The following is a 23,656-nucleotide window of genomic DNA, read 5'->3' on the forward strand; positions in this document are numbered from 1 at the left end:
TATAAAGCACCTAGCATGAAATGTGGTTAAAATGACAGCTATGGAGCATAACACCTCAAAGCCTCACACCACTTAGGGAATGTATCACTTAGTCACATTTCCAGACTTCGTTAGCATTCAATGTTTCACCATTTCTGAGTACATACATCCTTTCGCTTCTTATCTTTTGTACTATCCATGGTTCCTGTTGGAATCCCTTGCTCTGTCTTCTAACTTTTAGCTTTAGATGCACATCCTGCAGGTCCCAAATCAAGGTTCTCCTCCTGGGAAGCCACCTTTGGGCAGAGAAGATGCTCTACCATCTTTTGGTCTTCAGTGCAGTTATTCCTGTCACCACTATAAGGCCTACTGTGTTTCACTGGAATTATCCATTTATCTAAAGACAACCATGGGAGCCTGGGTGGCTTAGTGGTTAAGTGCCTGCCTTTGGCTCAGGGCATGATCCTGGAGACCTGGGAACCAGTCCCACATCAGGCTCCCTGCATGGAGCCTGCTTCTCTGCTTCCGTCCCTCCCTCCGTCCTTCCCTCCCTCTCTCTCTCTCTCTCTGTGTCTCTCATGAATAAATAAAAATTTTAAAAAAATCTTTAAAAAAAGACAACCTTATTGTGAATTTCACAATAAGGCCTGAGGTCTAATTTCCAGGTGAAAGAGGAGAAATTGCTTTAAGTGCACTACTTTTATAATAAATCCAGTATACTTCTATTTAGTGTTTATAAAACAGTGCCATGTTTTCATTGCCATTCTTGTTTTAAGATTTTATTTATTAATGAGAGAGAGAGAGAAGCAGAGACACAGGCAGAGTGAGAAGCAGGCTCCATGTAGGGAGCCTGACATGGGACTCGATCCCGGGACTCCAGGATCACACCCTGGGCCAAAGGCAGACGCTAAACCGTTGAGCCACCCAGGGATCCCCTCATTGCTGTTCTTTTATTGAGTAACATCAATAAGCTAAGTTAAAAAATTCAACATATCTATTTTCAATGGATAACAAATCTGTGGTCTGCATACATTCTGGGTTTTTTCCCCTAATTTAGTCTTTGTCTTGCTTTTATATGCATCAGTGTCTTCATTAAAACTTGAACTCCTTGAATAGCATAACATATAGAAATGTTGAACCACTATGCTGTATACCTGAAACTAAAGCAACACTCTGTGTCAACTATACTCAGAAAAAACAAAATAAATAAAAACTTGAGTTCCTTGAGAGCAGACCTTCTGTTTATCACTTTAACCCACCACCTAGCACAGTCCAAGGAACCTAGTAGGTGGGTGCTCACAAAATAGTCATTAAATTAAATAAGTGAGCAAATGATTTTTAACCACACATATTGTGTATGAAAAAACAGAATATCTTATTTTAAAAATGTATACAAATCCTCTGCAATGCAGAAAATTAAGTACATGGATTATAGGAAGAATTTTCTAAAACTTCATGCCAAAGGCTTCAGATCATTTTCACTTGATACAGGTTGGGAACAGGGGGTGAGTGGAGGTATGTGGGAGAAGCCAGAGACAATGGATTGGAAACATCCCTTTTAATATTTTAATATTTTGTCTAACAGTATGATTAACTAGTATGCCTTTTATGTTTTAGAGGAAAGGCAGGACTCTTTTGATAGAATAAAAGATTTTTGCAGATATATTGAAACAATATATATTTTCTAATTAAAAGTTCAGCTTGTCCTGACAGTGAAAGACAAAATAAATCTAGTATCTTGGCATCATTGGCATATAGTTCCCAAGTGAAATTAGGTGTGAAGTTGTTTTTTTCAGTTCAGTCCCAATGGGTCATTTCTTATTGTCACAGATTTACAAACTAGTCAGACTCTGATTAAAACTGTAGCCAGTGGTATCTGGAGTCTTACAGTCACATGCTTTAACATTACTGTCAAAATCTACTCAAATTGGACTCTTAAAAGTTATTTCAATTAGACTAAAACTCATGTTTAATGTCATCACATGTGCTATGGTTAGTTTACTTTGTCCCCAGCAAAGTTTGAGACCTTTTCATTTAACAGAAGGTGAATCTTGATAAACTCTTTTCTACTATTTTGCAAAGTCTAGCATTGTATAGAAATACTTGGGATTTAAAGGGATTATATAACAATAAGTGTGGTTAAGAATTTTGAAGTCTAGTTCTTGAGTTAAAGTGGTCCTTGAGAAGTAATGATTTTATTCATAATAGCTACTGAAAACAATTGAGTGTAAGAGACTCATCAACATGTTGCAAACAGGAGAAGAAAAAGTTCATCTAAGGTCAAGTATACTAGAAGTGGATCAGGAGATGAAAATACATGTCCAAGTGTTTGATGGAGGAGATCCTCCCTTGGAAAACTGGTAAGGGTGAAGGAGGTTAGAAGGCAAAGGGAGAAAGCCAAGCAAAGATGACTCTCAGAAAATGTCCTGCAGAGCAATGTGAAAATGTAAGTTAAGTGTGAAGTGATGTTTATTCAAGGCAAAATTTCCTGGATTCATTTCTACCTGTCAGTGGTTAAGGGTATATGATAGGGGTTGTAAGTGTGGTTGGGGAAAAAGCAGTAATAAGGCACTTTTGGGTGCCTAATCTAATTAAAAACTAATTCACCACTGTGGTTGTTTTTTTTTTTTTTTTAATTTTTATTTATTTACGATAGTCACAGAGAGAGAGAGAGAGAGAGAGAGAGAGGCAGAGACATAGGCAGAGGGAGAAGCAGGCTCCATGCACCGGGAGCCCAACGTGGGACTCGATCCCGGGTCTCCAGGATCGCGCCCTGGGCCAAAGGCAGGCGCTAAACCGCTGCGCCACCCAGGGATCCCACTGTGGTTGTTTTTTTTTAGAATTCTTTGATATGAACCTAACCTTAAACCATCATTGAGTAGATAAAACCAAAGATTTAGATAATATTCTATTTTTAGCATATAGCACAGTATCTGGGATAAAGTAGGTAATCAAATATATACATATATAAATATATATATATGTGTGTGTGTGTTCACGTACACACAAGTGAATGGTATCAGTAAACATACAAGTCTTTTATTAGCTGATCTAATAATGTTTTTTTTTCACAAACAAAATGTTATTTATTCAACAAATGACCATCAAGTATTTTCTATATCTCTTGTGCCCCAAACATAGTGATACATCTTGGAATTATACCATTGAACCTGACAGAGTGTCTGCTTCCATGGAACACTCATTCAATGCAGAGATGTAGGTATTAAAAAAATTATATAAAAAATAAACAGCTAATAAAATCTAGTTGTAATTCAGTGCTGAAAAAATAGGAATATAAAGTGAGGGCCTTTAATGAACTAGGACCTAGCTTTGTCTGGAAGGGGACATAAGGGCCCTCAGAAAATATTAAGAATATTCTCTTGGGATCCCTGGGTGGCGCAGCGGTTTGGCGCCTGCCTTTGGCCCAGGGCGCGATCCTGGTAGACCCCGGATCGAATCCCACGTCAGGCTCCCGGTGCGTGGAGCCTGCTTCTCCCTCTGCCTATGTCTCTGCCTCTCTCTCTCTCTCTCTCTCTCTATGTGACTATCATAAATAAATAAAATTAAAAAAAAAATTTAAAAAAAAAAAAAAAAAAGAAATTAAGTTTCTGATAAAAGTGGTATTTTAAAAAAAAAAAAAAAAAAAAAAAAAAAAAGAATATTCTCTTAATTTTCAAAACGCTGTGTTTAAGGGTCTAAGGCAGCTTCTACTATATTGAGCTAGAGAATAATAAAGTTTCCATGAGGAAAGAAAAAAGAGACAAGCTTTAGTTGAAAAAAATAATTCTGCTCCTCATCTCAGCAGCTACTCAGCAAGATTTTTGATATGGTGGTGAAGCTTGAGGGTTTATGGGGGTAGAACAGAGTGGCAACAAAGGGAAGGGAAAGGAAGGAGAAGTCATCAGGAGATAGATGAAGGTGCTTAGGGTTCAAAATTAGTCTATTCTATGTTATTTCTAGTTTTCTGAACTTCTTTCTGTAACTGAAATTACAAAATCAAAGTCCCATAGGCCAGCAAAGTGTTCTATAGAGAAAGGTAAACAAGTACATTGACTAGCTAGGGGAAAATGCTTAAAAATAAGATACATGATGATTATTGAAATGAGAATAAATTAAATGACAAAGACCTTCTTTATTCCTCTGTTTCTATGACCTTACTATTAAAGAACTACAAAATAATCCAGGCACAGCTGAGGGGAAATGAATAAGACTTTTAAAAAATGTAATGGGAGATAAACCAGTGGGAGAAGTTATATTCATCCTGAAGAATTCCGGTCTCTGAAATTCCCTTTCCTACCTGAGTTGGGAGTCCTTGTGGGACACTCTAGAGCAGAAATCTAGTTCTGCAATTACTGTAATAGTCTCCTATTGAGTACCATTATCTGACTTTCTCTTACTCTAAAAAAAAAAAAAAAAAAAAAATCTTACACATGACTGTAAGTTGAATTATCTTAAACACAAGTGAGTAGTACAGTAAGTTTGACCTGGAAGCCTTTTATCTCCAAGATTATTGTTATTTTTCACTGTACCATGCTTATCTTTCTACAAGATATCTTAGAAGTAAATTATTTCAACTCTCTCCTATAAACAAAGCCTCTTCCATAACCATAAAGGTAGGTTTCCTACTGTTGGCTTACATACTTTCAACTAGGGTTTTATTTTATTTAATTAATTAAAAGATTTTGTTTATTTATTCATGAAAGGCACAGTGAGAGAGAGAGAGAGAGGCAGAGACACAGGCAGAGGGAGAAGCAGGCTCCATACAAGGAGCCCGATGTGGGACTCGATTCCGGCACTCCAGATCACACCCGGAGCAGAAGGCAGCTCTAAACCACTAAGCCACCCGGGCTGCCCTCAACTAGGATTTTAATACAAAAACAAAATTTCACTGCAATGTTGAAAATCTCTAATTGTGAGAAAGTCTGTTCTAAAATGCAATTCATCTTCCTACAGCTTTCAGATGCTCTCTAAACTTAGATATCAGAGTATCTATTCCCCGTTCTTCCAGAAATACTTTCACATGCTTGAATAGACCTATCATGTCTCCCCTCAATTTCTTTTTCACTAGGGAAACCATTCCTAGTTCCTTCAATTCTGAAATCTGTAACATACTTTTGTGCCCTCTGGACATATCTCAATATGTCAAGGTTTCTCTTAAAATATGCTGTCCAAAATGGAACACAATAATCTGAACACTGAAAAAAATGGTAAGCTGGTGAAACAATGTGAGGATATATATATATATGCATATATATATATTATACTATATAGATAGATAGATATAGATATAGATATATATTACAGTTGCACCATAATCTGGGACCATAGTTTTTATGAGTAATAATAGTATGTTATGTGAACTTCTGTAATAGTGTAATTGATATTTTGAACTTGAAGCACTTACAGTTTTGTTAAATAGTATCTTGATTTTAATATAGTGACTTAAATTCCTTAGATCAATTCAAATCTTGATCACATCATCTACATAATTTAATCTATGTAATTTTGTGAAATCTACAAATTAAGGAATCACACTTCTAATAACTCCTAGACCTTTCATAAAAGTATTAAGCACATAAACCATTGGCAGAATTTTTGGTTAGTTCATGAGACACATATCATTAAGGTTTACATCCAAACTAATTTCCATGTGTTTAAATTGCATCTTCTCTATTGTTAGTAATACATCTGAGGCCCCATAGCACACTGTTGCTCATATTTCATAGACTTATCCACAAATAGGAGAAATGTCATGTTTTTTTGAAATACAAATAAATGATGTTTTAAAATGCCAACTCAACATTTTTTTCATGTAGAGAGAGTTGACTTTTCTTTTCTTTTAAAGAATTAGGATAAATAAAGGTATCTATTTAATAACCATTTTAAGGCTTACTTATTGACAATTACAAAATTTCTGAATTTATACCCATTGCAAATGTTACTTTACTCATACAGAGCAACATTTCCCCATCTCCTGCCTTCTGAGGACCAATTTACTTGCCACAATTTTACAAAGATACTTGAAATGATTCTAAGCCTGCACTGAATACTATTAATAGAAATTATTGCTTTATAGTATAATAAACATTCTCATAAAGCTATTCCTTCACACTTGAGACCTATCTATAGTATAATTAATAATAATCATAATATTTAACATTTATCAACTCCTAAAATGTGTTAATTGCTTTACATGCATGATTTCATTTAATCTACAGAACAGCCCTGTGAGGCAATTTTGCTATTGCTATCCTGTTTTCAAATGAGTAATTTGAAGCTTATAAAAATGAGGGATTTCTTCAAGGGCACACATACATTAATGGTATAGCAGGAAACTGAATCCAGGTTTTTCTGAAACCAGAGTGTTTAACCATTATGCTATTCTGAGTAGATTTCTAGAAAAGAATTTGCTTTATTAAGGGAAATTTGCATTAAACATTTTGATAGATAAAAGAAATTATCATTTCGAAACATGGAGCTATTTATAAACATGTCAATAATATATGTTAGTGCCGTCACCAATATTGAATACTGTTAACATTTTGTTTTTGTCAATTTTTTTTGCTGTTGTTTTGACTTGCATCTTACTTACTTAAAAATTTGAGCAAGCATTTTAAAATATGTTTCAGGACTTTTTTTTTTTTTCTGTTAATTGCTGTTTTTTCCCCTTATACTATTTTTCTCACACTAAGATTTGTGTTCTTATTGATTTTTGAAAACTCTTTGTATATTAATAATATTAACACATTTTATACTATATATACTGAAAATATTTTCTTTCATTTTGCATTTGTGCTATATTTCAAACATCATCACAATAAAATATTTTTGAATTTTTTTCTGAAATCCTCTCTACTTTTTTTACTATGCGGCTTTGCCTCTTGTTTTGGGGAGGTTTTTGTCCACATTAAAGTTATGAAAACAATTTTCAGAGATTATTTCTAATGTTATACTTTTAATCTAACATTTACAGACTTTTAATTCAATCTTTCTTTATAGAGGCTGTTAAGAAGTCATGTTCATTATCTAGAGTTCTTAAATTCATATTATAATGAGCTGGGCTACCTTGGGCAAGCTATTTAACCTGTTAGGTGTCTCAGTTCCTTGTGTTAAAAATGGCATTAATAATAGTATCTATCTAATTGGGATTTTTCAAGTATTAAATGAATTAATGCACATGGCATTTTAAATGCCTGATTCAAAGTAAGTACTCAAAAAAAAAAAAAAAAGCCTAAAAAAACAAAACAAAACAAAGTAAGTACTCAAGTATTAGCCTTTAACTATTTTATTTATTCATTTATTTATTTTTGTTTCAAGTTTATATTTAAATTCTAGTAAATTAACATATAGCATAATATTGGTTTCAGGAGTAGTGCTCATCATAACAAGTGCCCTCCTTAATACCCATTACCCATTTTGCCCATCCCCCACCCACCTCCCCTCCATCAATCCTCAGTTTGTTCTCTATAGTTAAGAGTCTCTTATGGTTTGCCTCTTTTTCCTCCTTGCCCTATGTTCATCTGTTTTGTTTCTTAAATTCTACAAACGAGTGAAATCATATGGTATTTGTCTTTCTCTTATTTTAAGTGACTTATTTCACTTAGCATAATACACTCTAGCCTTTATTTTAAATTCATCTGTTTAGTCATAATTTTTAACATTAAGTTAGAAATCTATTTTCTTTTCCAAAATGGTGAAACAGTTGTCCTTACATCTTTGGTTAAATTTTGCATCATTTCTTCACTGATTCACATTAGTTACATGGTCAAATCCATTGGTACACTGGTATGTTGTCTAACATTAGTAACAGATTTCCAGTTCTTTCACCAATCTTTTATTATGTGCGTGTGTGTTACATATAAAGAAACTGAGTTCTGGAGAGGTGATGTAAAGAGGTAAGTTTACCCAGTTACAAGTGATCTCAAATTTATACCCACATCTTTCCAAAATGGCTAGATTTTAGAAGTGGTCTTCTTCAAAATATATGATTACATGAAATACAATCTTTCCTCCATACAACACTGCCTTTTGTTATGAAAGAATTCTGAACACGTTGCATTTTTAGTTATGTACATATTTCTTTCATACATTCTTTTTTATAATGAAATATGATAAGTATTCATTTTTAAGTCTGTCACCCTAGTGACAGTCTTATTCTGACATACACAGAGGTAAAGGCCATGTCTCATTCATGTTTGTATTGCTGGTTCCTGCCAGTGCCCAGCACATACACAAAATCAATACATGCTTACTTAACTGAATAGATTTAAAATATAATGTACAGTCCATGTTGGAGTCAAAATCCTGCAATGTGTTGTGGCTACTCAAATTCCAAATACTTGTCCTCATATTTAGATACCTTACACAATTGCTCCATGCAATCACCTCTTCCACTAAAACCAAAATAGTCCTTTACTCCAGGCAGCTGGCCTAACTCACTATCTCCAAATACATAGGTTGATTCCTACTTCTCTATTATAGATTTTATCATCAAAATTTCATAATATTTTCCTTAGCCACATTGATTTTCTTCCTGATCCAGCAGTTAGAATTGTTTAATTTTAGAGGTAAAAACCACCTTAGACTTGATCTAGGTTAAACCCTTCATTTAATAATGAGAAACGGATGGCTAACAAGGTTATGAAACTTTCCCTCAGAGTATTTTTAATGACCATGACTCACATTTTAGTTTTCAGTTTTGTATTTCTCTTTAATTTTGTACCAATGGGATTAAAAGCTCCTCTGGAGTTAGAGCTAGCAGTACATTCAGCAATTCATTGAACAAATATTAATTAAGTGCCAGCCTTGGACCAAGCAATATTCTAGGATCTAGCAATCCAAAACTACTACATATATGAGCCTGGGTTTTATATAACCATAGTCTATAGATGAAGCATAGGTTAATTAAGCAAGTACCGAAATAATTATAAATCAGTGTATCATAAAAATTGTGATATGTTAAAAAATAATATCATGCCTAGACACTAAATTATTTAATTTGGACTGGAAAAGTAGGGAAGAATTTTTCAAAGAAATGACATTTCATTGAAATCTGAAGAATGAGTACAAGATAGACAGGCATAGAGAGAAAGATTTCTTCATGTAGAGAAAATTGTGAGTTTCAGAAACATTGAGTTTGGAAGTAGTTTGGGATTTTACACAAAAAGACAGAAACTCAATATGACTAGAGCAACAAAGTGGGGAAAAACTGAGGATGGATATGACAGGAAGCCTAAGTTAAGCACTGTGTGCAATGTCTACAATGAGGTCTCTCACTGAACACTCAGAATCTTAATAGGAATTCTTTAGGAAGTTATTACAAGAGAGTTGTGCTATATTTTTACATTAAAAAAATCCTGCTATGGATTTTATGTTTTAAAAAAGGTGAGGAAACATAAGAAAAAAAGTGGGAGACAATGTTGCAGTCTTAGAAAAAAGTAGCATGGCTAAGGTGACAGCCATAGAAATGGAGTGGTAAGAGTGGATAGAAGAGGTTTGGGTTGGTAGCATACACAGATTACACAGGACTTCACATTTATTAAAACAAGAAGATGTCACAGATAATCCTGGTTTTCTGGTACGCCAACTGGATGAAATTTGTGATACAACTGTGGTACAAAAATGATCAAAATTTCTGACTTAAGCAGATTTAGGTTTGAGAGGTCATGAGGAATCCAAGTGAATATATTATAAAGGAGATTAATGAATGGTTTTGGAGATATAAATGTGAGAATTGTTGGCATAATGATACATGTAAATCCACACGATTGAATAAAATCACCAGAGAATGTCAGGAATAATCCCAGTAAATTCAAACATTTTGAGGTCAAGTAAAGGTAGAAAAACTGGCAAAAGACTATGACAAATAGCAGCCATAGTGGAAGGTGAAAACCCAATATATGATAGTGTCATGAAAGCCAAGAACAAATAGTATACCTGACAAAGTTGTGACTCTAGAAGTATTTTTAAGATAAATGAATGAAACTACTCATCTGTATTGAATGCTGCCAACAAGTCAATTAAGATGGGAGCTGAAAAACATCCACTGAATTTAACAATATGAAAATCAATGATGACTTTATGAAAGTGGTTCTGGTAATGGGGTAGGGAAAATGTGTGGGAAAGGATATCAAATCAAAGCTGGCAAAGGAGTAAAGGGGCTCCAGCTCAAGATTAACCAATAATACTACCCATAATATATTTACACTATTCTGGGATAGTACATATAATATATATAATATGTATATTAGTACACAGTATATAAATATATATTATATACTAATATATACTAATATAAACTAGTACCCAGTATATACATATTAATATATACTATATACTAATATATATTAATATATTAGTACCCAGTATATATTAGTATATATTTAATTATATATATACATATACATATACATATACATATATATACACATACACACGCACACACACACACTAGAGGTAAAGCAAATAAACCTGTGACTTGATAAAAAATAGGAAAATTATAATCAGGTGGTTCACAAAACAGAATCCATGATGGTCGAAAACATGAAAAGATGACCGTCTAATAATCAGGAAATGTTAACAACACTCCACTGAAATACTGTGGTAGGCAGTCTCTAAGATTTTCAGTGATACCTACTTCCTAGTGTTCATGCCCCTATATAATTACCTTAAGTGTGGGCTAGACCTCATTACTTCTTACTTGACCTCGTAACTCAGTTACTAATTAATAGAATATGACAAAGCATGAGAGGTTTCTTACAGGAGATAAGGTGACAAGCACACTGTTACTTCCCTGGAACTTGTGCTAATTCTCTTGCTTGCTTTGAGTGAAACTAGTTGCTATATTAGCTGCCCTACAGAAAGGCACATGTAGCAAAGAACGGAGGAAGGTTTCTTACCAATAGTCAATGAGGAATATTGTACACATACTTCAGTATAACAGCATAGAAAGAAACAAATCCTAATAACCATATGAGTAAGGCTAGAAGTGAATCTTCTTCCAATAAAGCCTTTAGATAAAAACCTAGCCCCAGCCAGCACCTGTTTGCTGCCTGTGAGAAAACTTGCAGAGATAATTGGTTAAGTCTGTAATTATGAGATAAATGTTTTTCTATGTTAACCCACTATGGTTTGGGGCAATTTGCCATGCAGTAACAAAAAATACAAAAACCATTTTATAGCCCTCAAATAAGCACTACTCTAAAATTTTGATGAAAATAAGCATTGTTAAAGATGTGGAGAACAAGGGAATATGCTTATACTGCTGATGTAGGTGCAAATTGGTTCAATCACTTTGATAAACAATTTGACTACCCCTAGTAAACTGAATATGCTGTACCCTCTTGCCATCAATGCTCCATCTAAGGAGATAATGTCATGTAAGCAAATAATACACACAAACATAATTATTTCAAAATTGTTTATAAGGGTAAAAACTGGACAACCCAAATGTTCATCAGTATGAGAAAGGATAAATTGTGATATATTCATGCTGCGGAACAATAAAGTTAACATAAATGAACATGATCTTCATGTATTCACATATGTACAAAAGTCTATTAATACTTGGATATGATTTTGGTAGATATAAAAGATATAAGCAATATCATATCATTTATAAATATAATAACATATAAAAATAGTGGGAATGGTACATACCCACTTTTATAGTCAACCTTCTAGAATGAAGGGATGGGAATCAAATGAGGAGTGACTTAACTGCATCCAAAATATAATATTTCTTTGAAAAAAAAATCCAAAGTCATATAGTAAAATATCAACATTAATTAAATTTGAGGGCGGGTGGCTAAATGGCTGTGAGTTATATAATTTTCTGTTTTTCAGTTTGTTTGGAGTATTTCATAATATTTTAAACTTTAGGAATTGTGAGTTTGGGGAACACAGCTGATAGAATAATAATAAATTAACCCTAGAGCTTTTCAAATAATGTAGAAGAAAAAACTCTAGATTTTAATAATTTATGATTTTATCATTTATTATTTTCCTTAATTTTATATTCTATCCTTATGTGTGTTTTAAGATTGATCACTAATAAATTGTTGTTGCATATAGGACATTTGGATTACCTGAAGGTAAGATATAGAAACAAAATCTTCTAAGGTGGAGCATCTGAACAAAGTTTATTTTATTCTTGACTGAGAATATACAGTGTGGTGTAAAGACCCAATTGAATTATTACTCTCACATTCCAGTACTGGTGCTATTTTGGGCAAGTCCCTGGATTCCTTCTACAACAGCAGAGGATTAAATTAAATGATCTCCCAAATCCTACCATTTTTAAGCTTCCTACTCTCCTTCAATTCAATAGAATTTGGGAAAGAAGAGTTGTAATAAACTCATAGATATTTCCAATTTTCAACTACACAATGAGAGATGTCCTCAACACAGCCAGGCTGTGTGGGGGATTAACAACATCTCTTTGACATCACTGTCTTTGTACTCTCAATGCTTGTTCTCTCTAACCTGGTTACTTCCTTTCAGGTTTAGATGAAGGAAGAATTCAGAAGCAAAAGCAGATAAAAGTAAGAATCAGAGTGAAGAAAGAAGGGGGAAAAAAGTATGTGTGTGTTCAATTTGGTGCCTTAATAGTGCTGGGTGCTCCTTCACATTTGAGGATATAATTTCTTGAAAGAAAATGGAGATGGAAATGGACTGGAATGCCAAAAGACTATTGAGATGTAAAAAGCAATACTACCTGTAATCTTCTTAGACCAAGTTTTCATCAACTAACATTGCTTATGACTACTATTTAGTCTGTTAGAAAAACAGTTTTAGATAAATCAGACAAGTGGATGTTGGAAAAATCAGAAGTAGATGATATAAAAGGATTTCTAGGAAAGCACTATGCAATTGACCTTATAATTACTCTGTTGATATGTAATATTAATAATGGACCTGACATTCATAAGTTAAAAAGAAGTATGATAAAAATAACCTAATCTCCATTAATACAGTAGTTCTATTTTGGTTCAGCTCTAATAATACTCCTTTTCATAAAATACACCTCACAGAACAAATGTAAAACTTTCCCTCAAATTTCACATAACCAGGCTCAATGCCAGAAAAAGACCGACTGATTAGGAAACTGTTAAAGTACACACGTACTTTCAAAATGGCATAATCGCCTACAACTTGCTTTGAGATTTTTGTGATAGGAGCATTTTCTTATATGACTTAGTTGATTTGGTAATACATTTAGTGGGACATATAATAGAAGTACTGCTTCCCTGTGCCTTAGGAAAATGCTAAACTGTTTTAAATATGAAAGTCACATGAGAGGGTTATTTTTTTAATCTGCAATCTCTTATTTAATATATATTATAAGAATAACAATAAACTTAATTTTACAGTAGCTCCTCCCTGCTACCTCCTCATCCCCCCTTTTTTTGTAGTCAGACTTAGTATTTGGTTTATTACTTATTTAAAATTATTTCTTGGGAAAATGTGGACAGGAAACTCTATTGCTCTTTGCATTCTGCATGTGTGATAAGGGCACAAACCCAAGAACCCTGGGAGGCCCCTGAAACTGAAAAAAACAGGATAAAATTTCTCCCCTGGAGTGTCCAGAACCAAAGCTAATACAGATTTTTGTATCTAAAAGTGGGGTGCTGCTAGAATACCTAAAAACAAAACAAAACAAATAAAAACAAAACAAAACGAAACAAATAAATACCTAAAAACATGGAAGTGGCTTTAGAATTGGGTAGTGGGAAAAAGATGGAAGAATTTTGAGAAACATGACAGAAAAAACCTCCGTTTTCTTGAACAAACTTCTAGTATAAGTATGTTCAAGACACTGGTGGTAAAGACTCAGAAAGAAGTGAGGAGCATAGTAGAGAAAAACTGCATCTTAGAGAATACATAAATCATCAAAAACAAATTGTTCATAGAAATATAGATATTAAATGTGCTTCTGGTGAGAGCTGAGAAGGAAATAAGGACATGTTATTGAAATCGGAAAAAAAAGAAGATTCTTGTTATTTAGAGGCAGGAGCTGTAGGTATATTGTGCCCTACGGTTATATGGAAACCGAACTTACAAGCAATGAACCTGCATATTAAGCAGAGTAGATTTTCAAGCAAAGTATTGAAGGTGTGCCTTGTTTTTTCTTGCTGTTTATATTAAAAAACATAAAATGAAAGAGATAAGCTGAGGAGAAAATTATTTAGCGAAACAGAACCAGTGCTTAAGATTTGGAAAATCATCAGCTTAACCTGATTTCAGAGATGCTAAAATTAGGAGATTCGCTGCCAGGAAAGTGTGCTCTAGAAGAGAAAGCCAAGGGTGTGGCTTTTGCTAGTGCCTTGAAAGGATCAAATTTGCAGAGTATAAAAGCACACAGAGGACTCTTTAAAGAGATTAGGCTTGTGGCTCAGCCATCTCAGCAGAAGCCAGAGAGAGATGGGATTATTCAGGAAAGATCCTTTGAGGAGCCCCTTGTCTAATGGAGTGAATCCCTGTGATATACATGGGAGACCCACAAGGTCCTTGAGGATATGTCAGCAGAAACTCTGCCAGCTTAAACTAAAAGGGACAGAGACAGGACAAAATGAAGAAAGGTGGTTAAGCTACCAAAATTATTAAGGTTAAAAAAAATGAGTTAATAGAATTAATCAATTACAACATACACTACTCCTCAAGGAAAAGGAAGAATAGCTCAAAGGGCAGAGCTGTGGGCCCAGATGGAACCAAGAGCCACAGATTATTCCAGGTCTTGAAACCTAATGGAGTTTACTACTAGTATTTCTACATTGCTTGGGACCAGTGACTCTTTTTGTTTTTAATCCTTTTGTTTTCTCCTGTTTTAAATAGGAATGTTCACAAATTTTTGGAAGAGATAACCTGCTTTCTAGTTTCACAGGTCCCAGATGGAGAGTAATTTTGCCCCAGGATGGATCATACAAAGAGTCTCAATTATATCTGAATTAGATGATAAATTTGGGTCTTTTTAACTGATGATTTTTTTATAATATATTTATTTTTTATTGGTGTTCAATTTGCCAACATACAGAATATTTAGATGAGATTTTAGACTTTGGGTTGATGACGTAATGGATTGAGGCTTTTGAGAATGTTTGGATTAGTTGAATATATTTTGCGTGGATGGGTGTAAATATTTGGGATCTAGAGAATAGAGTGTGCTAGGCTGAATAATGCCTTTTCGAGGACCCCAAAGATATCCAATTTCTGGAACCTGTAAATATATTAATGGCAAAAGGGATCTTGGAGATTAGATTAAGTTAAGGAGTTTATGATGGAGATATTTTCCTGTATTATTTGGATGAGCCAAGTGTAATCACAAAAATCCTAATAACAGGGATGTAGAAAGATTAGACAGAGGAGAAAGCAATGTGATGACAGAAGCAGAGATCAGACTGGTGCACAACCTTAAACCAAAGAATGATAGTAGCCAAATAATACTTAAACCAAAGAATGAAAGTAATTCTAGGATCTGGAAGACACAAGTGACAGATTTGTCCCAGGAGCCTCCAGAAGAAACCAATCTGCTGACACCCTGCTTGATCTCCCCCAGCCATGTGTTGCTTCTTGATCCATGATTTCCTCAAAGATAATTGTTTTCAACTATTTATAAATAATACTTATAGTAAACTTCGGTGAAAAGAGTATTGTAAAATATTTAAATAAATACAGTGCATTTATCCAAACAAGTTCAGGTAAGCATCAAATGTTTTCCACAAGGAAAAATCGAATAGAATGATTCAGTTATATCTAGAATCAAGAATCACCAGAATATATTTTTTAAGGCTCACACTAAATTTATGACTCTTTGAACTGTCATCTAAGAGTTTGTTCATTACCATTATATATTTTTCTTAATCTCCTATAGAAGTAAAACCTTACATCTGATTTTCAGAACAAGATATTTTAACTATTCCAAAATAAGGTTCTTGAAATATAAAAATGAAATATGAAATATGAAAAACATTATAATTCACTTTAATAGTATAAATGTCATATGTCATGTGATGGTATCAACATATAGGAAATATAAATGCAGAAACAAAAAAATACTTAAATGGGCCAATCCAGTATTAATAATTCTGATTATATTTTGAAGACTACCCCTGTGTCCCATAAACTGCTGTTTGGTATATATACATATTGCTAGCTGTAATAATGGCCTACAATGCAAATATTATTTTATAGGGAATTTTAGTAATCTCATGGCCTTATGGGTGTCTGTGGTAGTTGTCAGCAATGGACCACTACTATTAATGCTCACAGATTATCTATCATGCCATGTGTTTCTCTCTGAATTGGGAGAAAAAAGGCTTCTGTCATTACCTCAAAGAATTCATGTTTTCTAAATATGTTGATTAAAAACAACAACAATCAACACTCTACCTATGATTAAATGTCACACTAACTCTATTTGTCCCAGTGTTCACTCTGCTCATTTTTTTAAAGACAGCTAGCTAGCTAGCTACCTAGATTGATTGATTGACTGATTGATTGATTGATTGATTGATTGATTTGAAAGAGAACATGAGCAGGGATCGGGGCAGAAGGACAAGCAGACCCCCCACTGAGCGATAAGCTCCCTGATGGGGCTCCATCTCAGGATCCTGAAATTATAACCTGACCTGAAGTCAGACGCTTAGCCAACTAGCCACCCAGGTACCCCTTTATTCTAATACATAATGGACCTAGGGAAGAAAATACTCAGCAAAACTCAGTCCTGAACTTTAGTTCTAGTTTTTCATAATGAGGGAAGTCATAGTTGGGACAATATAGTCCACCAAACTTAAGACTTTCTAGATTTTCTTAGTGAAAATTTGATTTTAAAATAATTATATAGGGACACCTGGGTGGTTCAGCAGTTGAGCGTCTGCCTTTGACTCAGGGCATGATCCCGGGATCAGTGATTGAGTCCTGCATAGGGCTCCTTGCAAGGGAGCCTGCTTCTTCCTCTGCCAATGTCTCTCCCTCTCTCTCTCTGTTTCTCATGAATAAATAAATAAAATCCTTTTTTTTAAAAAGTAGAATAATTATATATATAATGCATATGATTATTTAATATAACAATTTTGTGAGACTAATAAGCAAAACATTCTCACTTTAAAGATAAATTGTTTCAAAATTTATGAGAAAGTAATTCTACATTGTTATTTTACTACAGTCATGCATTACACTTATAGTTTTCATCAGAAAAGATCTTAAATTATTTGACACTTTTATAATATTTTGATTCCCATAGCTGTTGGCCCTTGACCATAAAAAGTTAGGGGAAATTTTTATTTTATTTTATTTTTTATTTTATTTTATTTTATTTTATTTATTTTAATTTATTTTTTATTTTTTAAAAGTAAAAGAGTAATGTATCAACAGATTGATTGTAAATCTCTCCTGTTCTATGCCTGCATTTAATCTCTGATAATATAATTTCATTTCTATCTATGAGATATAGACCAATATTTTTTTTCTTTGTAAAGCATTTCACCAATTCTTAAAGAGAATGCTAAAAGAGTCTGAAATGATCAATTCTACCAATTAAACTTCAATAGTAGGATCTCTGGCTTAGGACTGACTTGGCATATTTACAGTTCATGGTTCAGAGATTTAAAGCAGAGTCAGTAAATGATACAGGAATGTAGGCATTTTTAAACAGAGGCACTTGACTGCTGGGTACTCTGTATCCAAGTTCTCTGTAAAAACACTGTAATGTATAACATAAGAATTTCAATTTTTCTTTTGTCGATTTTCTTCCTAACACAAATGGTTTAGTTCCAATTTGTACATATACATATACTCATATACACACATATCTAGATGTTCTCACACACCTATGACATACACATAGTATATGATCTCTTCATGTGTTTGTATTAATAATAGCATCTATAGCTATTAAGCATGAAATAGGTCCCAAACATTTGTCTAAAGGCTCTATATTGACTTACGCATTTAATCCTTACTACATTAGGTATGTGCTATTAATATCTCAATTTTGTAGGATGGAAAATAAAACACACAAAACATGAGGCACAAATGTTAAGTTACTTTTCCAAAATCAAATAAGAGTTAATGAGTGCCACAGGAATTTGAGCCAAAGCAACCCAAAGACAGAAGTCATCATTTAATCTTCACAATAATGATGAAAGTGAAAGTACATATCTCATTTTATAACTAAAGATACTGGGTCACATGGAATTTAATTTATGGAGTGTCTAACAACTAGGCTATACTACTGTGAGAATTTCAACTCATTTCATCTGATCTAGAAACCACAGTTACACTGTCATTTTGTTAGAAATTTACTTTTCTAGAACCATTGACTTCACAAAGCCATTATACCTATGTTTCAAAAAATGTTTCAATCAAGAGGCCATGGAAAGAAATGTTGCTGTCAAACACCTCCTAGACCTCTACCCGCCATGGGCAAATAATGATAAAATTCTAATCTACTAAATGATGGATAAATTCTTAATTTACCACCTTCTTCAACCAAAACCATTACCCAGTATATATTCAAGATCATGTCTTGCCTGTTGATTATTTCCAGTTCCTTCTCCCTTGTTAGTTCTCTTTAAAAAAAAAATAAAAATAAAAAATAAATAAATAACACTCAGAATCTACTATAGATACTATTAAAGTGTCTCACTCTCTTTGCAACCTAATTCTTCCCTAAGGAATTTCCTGGCCTAACTATGGGTGTTGCAAAAACTAACTTCTGTTATTACTTGCCTTGATCCCAGAAGTCATATTTGCATACACAAATAAGATGCATTATATGTGCTAACCACTATTCTCAGCACTCTGCATGTATCATCACTTTCTCACCATACAATCTAGCTAAGGATTTATTCACTTTTATATATAAGGATCATTGGAAAGGATAGGTAATTTCTCCAGATTAACTAGCTAGTAAGTAGCAGATCCAGGATTCAAATTAAGGTCAGTTTGCCTCAAAAGACTATCCTGTCCCCACTTAATCACACAGCTCCAGAAAAAACAAACACATTCTACTCTGCATATATAGATAAGGCTGAAAATAATGTATACACATCAATCACAAACACATACATGATCTGTATCCTGCAATAAATATCTATTACTTTTGTTGTGCATCACTTGCTTATATATGTTATATGTAGATAAGGGAATCTATTTAGGAAAACAAAACTCACTACAATGATAAACAGCTTGAGATCCTTAAAATCCAGATTTAAAATTATATATAATAGGCTATTTTCTTCCATTTTATGTTGTGAATGGCTCCAATTAATGCTAGAAATGTAGTATTTCTCATAAAAAACTTAGAAAACTTCCTTCGATCAAAGTTTAATTCAGTAAACCTTTATATTTTAAACCAGCAGAGTTTTTCAACTTCAAAAATGTGTATTTTAGCAATAGAATAAACATGTCACCTGACTTATTTTTAAACCAGCTGTGAAAATTTATTATGAAAATATCATCCCTGTCTCTAGTATAAAAGACTGATTGAAATGTAAATTTCCATACGATTTTTGATAGCCACAGTAAATATAAAATATGGAGGTATTAAGAGCATTATCTACTTTTGTAAACACTTGGAAGACTTTAATTTTAAAAAGGCTTTGTGTCTTTCACAAGGTAACCATAGTAATGCAATAGGAAAAATGGAATTTCTGCCATTATTTCATTGCATTCTTTCCGATTTTATACATTTGATTTATGCTTTTACAAGGATTGCTTTATCAATGAATTTCAATACATAACTTGAAGGCAAAAGTTTGAATTCCAATGGTTTTCTCCATCAACTTCGTCTTTTAAATGTTTAGAACATAAATTAGGCTAAAATTATTTTCTTGAATTTTTACTATGCTTATACAAGCATGCTGTTTCTCGGTATTCCAATTATGTCCTTTTGAATTTTTTAGTCCATGCTGTGGTATAAGTGTCCCATATGTTCAAGTTAATTGTATTTCTACAAGGAAAAATATGCCAAATCCAGAGAAAGAATGACATCTATAAATTTATATATGTAATTGAAAGTATAAATAAATTGGTCATTAGGACTCTACTCTTTTCCAACATTAGTTTGTATCTCAATTTTACAATCTGGTTTTTAGTGGAAGAAGGTCAGGTAAAATTGGAGTCAACTGCAAATAAATTAAGAAATACTATGCTAGGTAACCATGGTATAGATTTGCATAGTTGACGTCAATAACTAGGGACTTTACTCTTTGAAAATGTCATAATTATTTTTGAGCCTAAAAATGGCAGAATTCTAATTCTGATACTGAACTCTGGTATTACATTTGTGCCAAATTCTGATATTAAATATTAAGTTCTAGAAATAAGTTTTAATCAAACAAAAGCAAACAGTTGCTGGCAGTTTCATTCAGAGTTCATTTGTATTCAGTTGGCTTACTTACACAAAATGGAATGAAATGGTATATTCTTTTCCTTCTCCAAGGTGCCTCCTTCCTATTATAGTGAGTTTTTCTATGAGGTACATCATCAAGAACACATGAGACAAATGGAGGGAAAAATACATTCTAAGAGTGAACATAATTTAATTCAAAGGAAAGCCAACAGCAATTTATTGATGCTCTAATTTCTAAGAATGGAATATTAAATAGATGAAAAAATGATTTCTGAAATAAAACCTTGGGAAACCAAAGGTTCAAAGAAAATGGTAGTAATTGCTGAAAGAACTTTATTACTGTTGATTTCATCTAAAAAATTGTCTAGCAGGTATTCATTAACATGGTCCATTTATACTCATATGAGAGGGCAGCTGAAAATACCAGATAACTGGGAATGACTCCTCTATTTGGGGAAAGGGGAAAATATGTACCTCTATATTGAATTTCAGTATAGGAGCATATGGAAACTTGAAATATTTTCTCATTTCACTTTGATTTAGTCCTAGAATTTATGGCTCTGTGACTCAGTGGTTGTCGGCTAAACTCTTCCAGTGACCAGATGGAAGCAGAATCCCTTTTCTGCTCAAGTTAGAAGAAAAAGAAAATTTGCCAGTCAACATGCACACATATATATGTCACAAGGCATTTTGCTGGATACTTTGAGGCCTACCACAGAATAAGGCATGATACTAGTCCTGAGGAAGTCAAAGTATATGCCCGGAGATAATTAATCCCTGTAGTGCAGGATACTGACTCTAAATACACCAGAACAACGTTAGCAGTGGCTTAAATTGTTACCTCCCTGAATTCAAAGAAAAGAAATCTTGTTTAATTTCTATTTCTTTATCGATAAAAATGTTGTGTATTTGTATTGCTTCTCTTAAGAGTTACTTGTTCATACTCTTGCCTGTGTTTGTGCTGGGCTGTTTGTCTTTTTGTTACTGTATTATGAGACTTCCTTATGTATTATGAATAGTAAACCTTTGTCTTTTGTAAAAAAATTAAATAAATAAATACACCAGAACACATTCAGGTACTCAAATTACTGGATTTCTTAACAGCATTTCAAACTCTTAATTACTCTGTTCATTGGAATGCTTGGATATATGCTTTTGGTTGTATTCAATTTTGTTTTCAGGCAACCGGTATATTTTTTTTTTTATTTACAAGCTTCTATTTCCTCCCCAAAGTCTATTTTTAACACAAGGTCTTCTGAACTTCAAAATCTTGTATCCTTTCTATGCTTGGATGTCTCCCTATGAATATCATACAGTCAACTTGAATTCAGTATTTCTAACACGGAAATCATGATCTTCTGCATAAGTCTGCTCCCTGTCCCAGAGTTGATATCTTTGCAAATATTATAAACGTTAACCCATTTTCCCACCTGAAAATATGGTCATTATCTCTGACTCCTCCTCTCTTCCTTTAGATATGCTGTCAACCACTATATTATCTGAATTCTCTATCTCCCCTGTCAGAGCCTTGGTTCAGGTCATCTTTCCTCACTTAGATTAATGAAAATGCCATCTCAATTGATTTTTCTACAAAGCAACTAAGAGTAATTTTTCTAAAACAGACATTTGATAAACTCTTCTACCTAAATTCAGTCAATGACTGCAAATCTTTCAGGATAAAAGGAGTATCCATATCAATGACGTGCATGGTTCTCTATGATCTCTGCCCTGCGTTATCTCTTGTTCTTACCTTTCACTTTAAAGTTAAAGTGCACTAACCTATGAATTCTCCATGTTCTTGTTCAACACAGATTCTTTGCATAAATTATTCCCTACCCTTGTAAGTCCTTGCTCCTATTCTCTCTTCCGCTTGACAAATTCCTATTCATCATTCCAGTGTATAGTGTTCTATAACTTCCATGGTCCTTGTGAGCATTCCCTTCCCCTACCTGCTTCTCAGACTAGAAAAGGCTGGGCCTTGGGGGGGAAGCGAAATGCAGATCATTGGGAGGAAAATGGGGAGGACACTGAACAAGGCCTGGCCAAAGGAAGCATCATGGACAGTGGGGACTGGGAGTGAGCCTGACCTGGTAACCTGGACAGAGTGCGGCAAACCTGTTCCAGGGCTTAATATGCCAGGCTCTGTTCTAAGAGCTTCTTATGTATAAATCATTAGCTTATCCCAAATATCCTACTCTCTTTCATAATTTATAGATATGGGAGATAAAATTGGATGAGTAGCGATAAATTCAGGATTTGAAATCATTTGTTTGACCTCATGCTTGTCCTGGGTCTACATGATTAGGAAGTTCCTAAAATTACATACTGAGAATGTGGGCTCATTACCATTGAATTGTTCCTGAAAAACAAAGAAAAATAGCGTAATCTTCTCTCTTAGACATCCTTAGGGAACAAGTGGTGCTCTTTAAAAACCACAATGAGCATAAAGATACAATTCTCATAAAATTTGAACAGGAAAGGAGATATTAAATGACAATAGATGAGAAAAGCATCTTGTTACTTCTTTTCTGGGCCTCACATTTCTGCAGATGATTACATCTCATCTCTGCCTTTTATTTTTCTTGGTGAATAATTTTTCATAGACTTTTTTCTGCACACTCATCATCTTTGATATTCCTTCTGATAGTTCTTTCTTTTTTTTTTTTAATTCCTAAGTCCGTTTCAGCAGATTGGATAAGTAAAACAACACTACTCAAAGTTTTCCATTCTACAACACTTTAAGAAACAATGTTTGATTATTTAAGACTAGCATTGGCACATGCGGGAATGATTGTCTACAATGGCCTATGGACTCTACATACCTGGGTTTGCACCATGCAAACTGTCTCTTTCTTGTGCGTAGTTTATTTTTTCCTACAGAAGATTATTATGTCATATTATTTCCATTGAGTATAATTGTCTGCAACTATACTATTTACCATGGAACCTAACTTACGTTAAGATCTTTCTCATCATTTGAAAAACTGCATAACGAATAAAGACTAATTTGTACAAATTTATTTAATCTTCACAATGAATTTATAATGTATTATTGCCCCCACTTTGAAGTTGAGGAGACTAAATCTTAGCAGTTATAACTTGCCATTACCATGCTCTTGGAACTGTGATTTGAATCGGGTCTCAGTTCTCTACAGATTAGAATGGACTGCCTTAAACAATGACCACCTCCTCAATTGTCCTTATTTGCTTAATAATGTTAATGCTGCTACAATGTTAAAAAATAAACACATATTGAAGTCCTAAATGTCATATACAAGCCCAGGACCAAGGTCTGTTGTAAATATTGTAAAAATTATTGATCCAATG

General features: G+C 33.6%; 1 protein-coding gene and 1 long non-coding RNA gene across 4 annotated transcripts in view; both read right to left on the reverse strand.

Annotated features, from left to right (window-relative positions):
• Window positions 1-23,656, reverse strand: part of LRP1B (LDL receptor related protein 1B) — a 1,825,680-nt gene that overhangs the window by 1,359,383 nt on the left and 442,641 nt on the right. The gene's annotated exons all lie outside the window — the stretch shown is intronic.
• The window catches only part of LOC140611943 (uncharacterized), a 106,465-nt gene that overhangs the window by 71,635 nt on the left and 11,174 nt on the right, over window positions 1-23,656 (reverse strand). The gene's annotated exons all lie outside the window — the stretch shown is intronic.

This window comes from Canis lupus, chromosome 20, assembly GCF_048164855.1.
Source record: "Canis lupus baileyi chromosome 20, mCanLup2.hap1, whole genome shotgun sequence".
NCBI classification, from domain to species: Eukaryota; Metazoa; Chordata; class Mammalia; order Carnivora; family Canidae; genus Canis; species Canis lupus.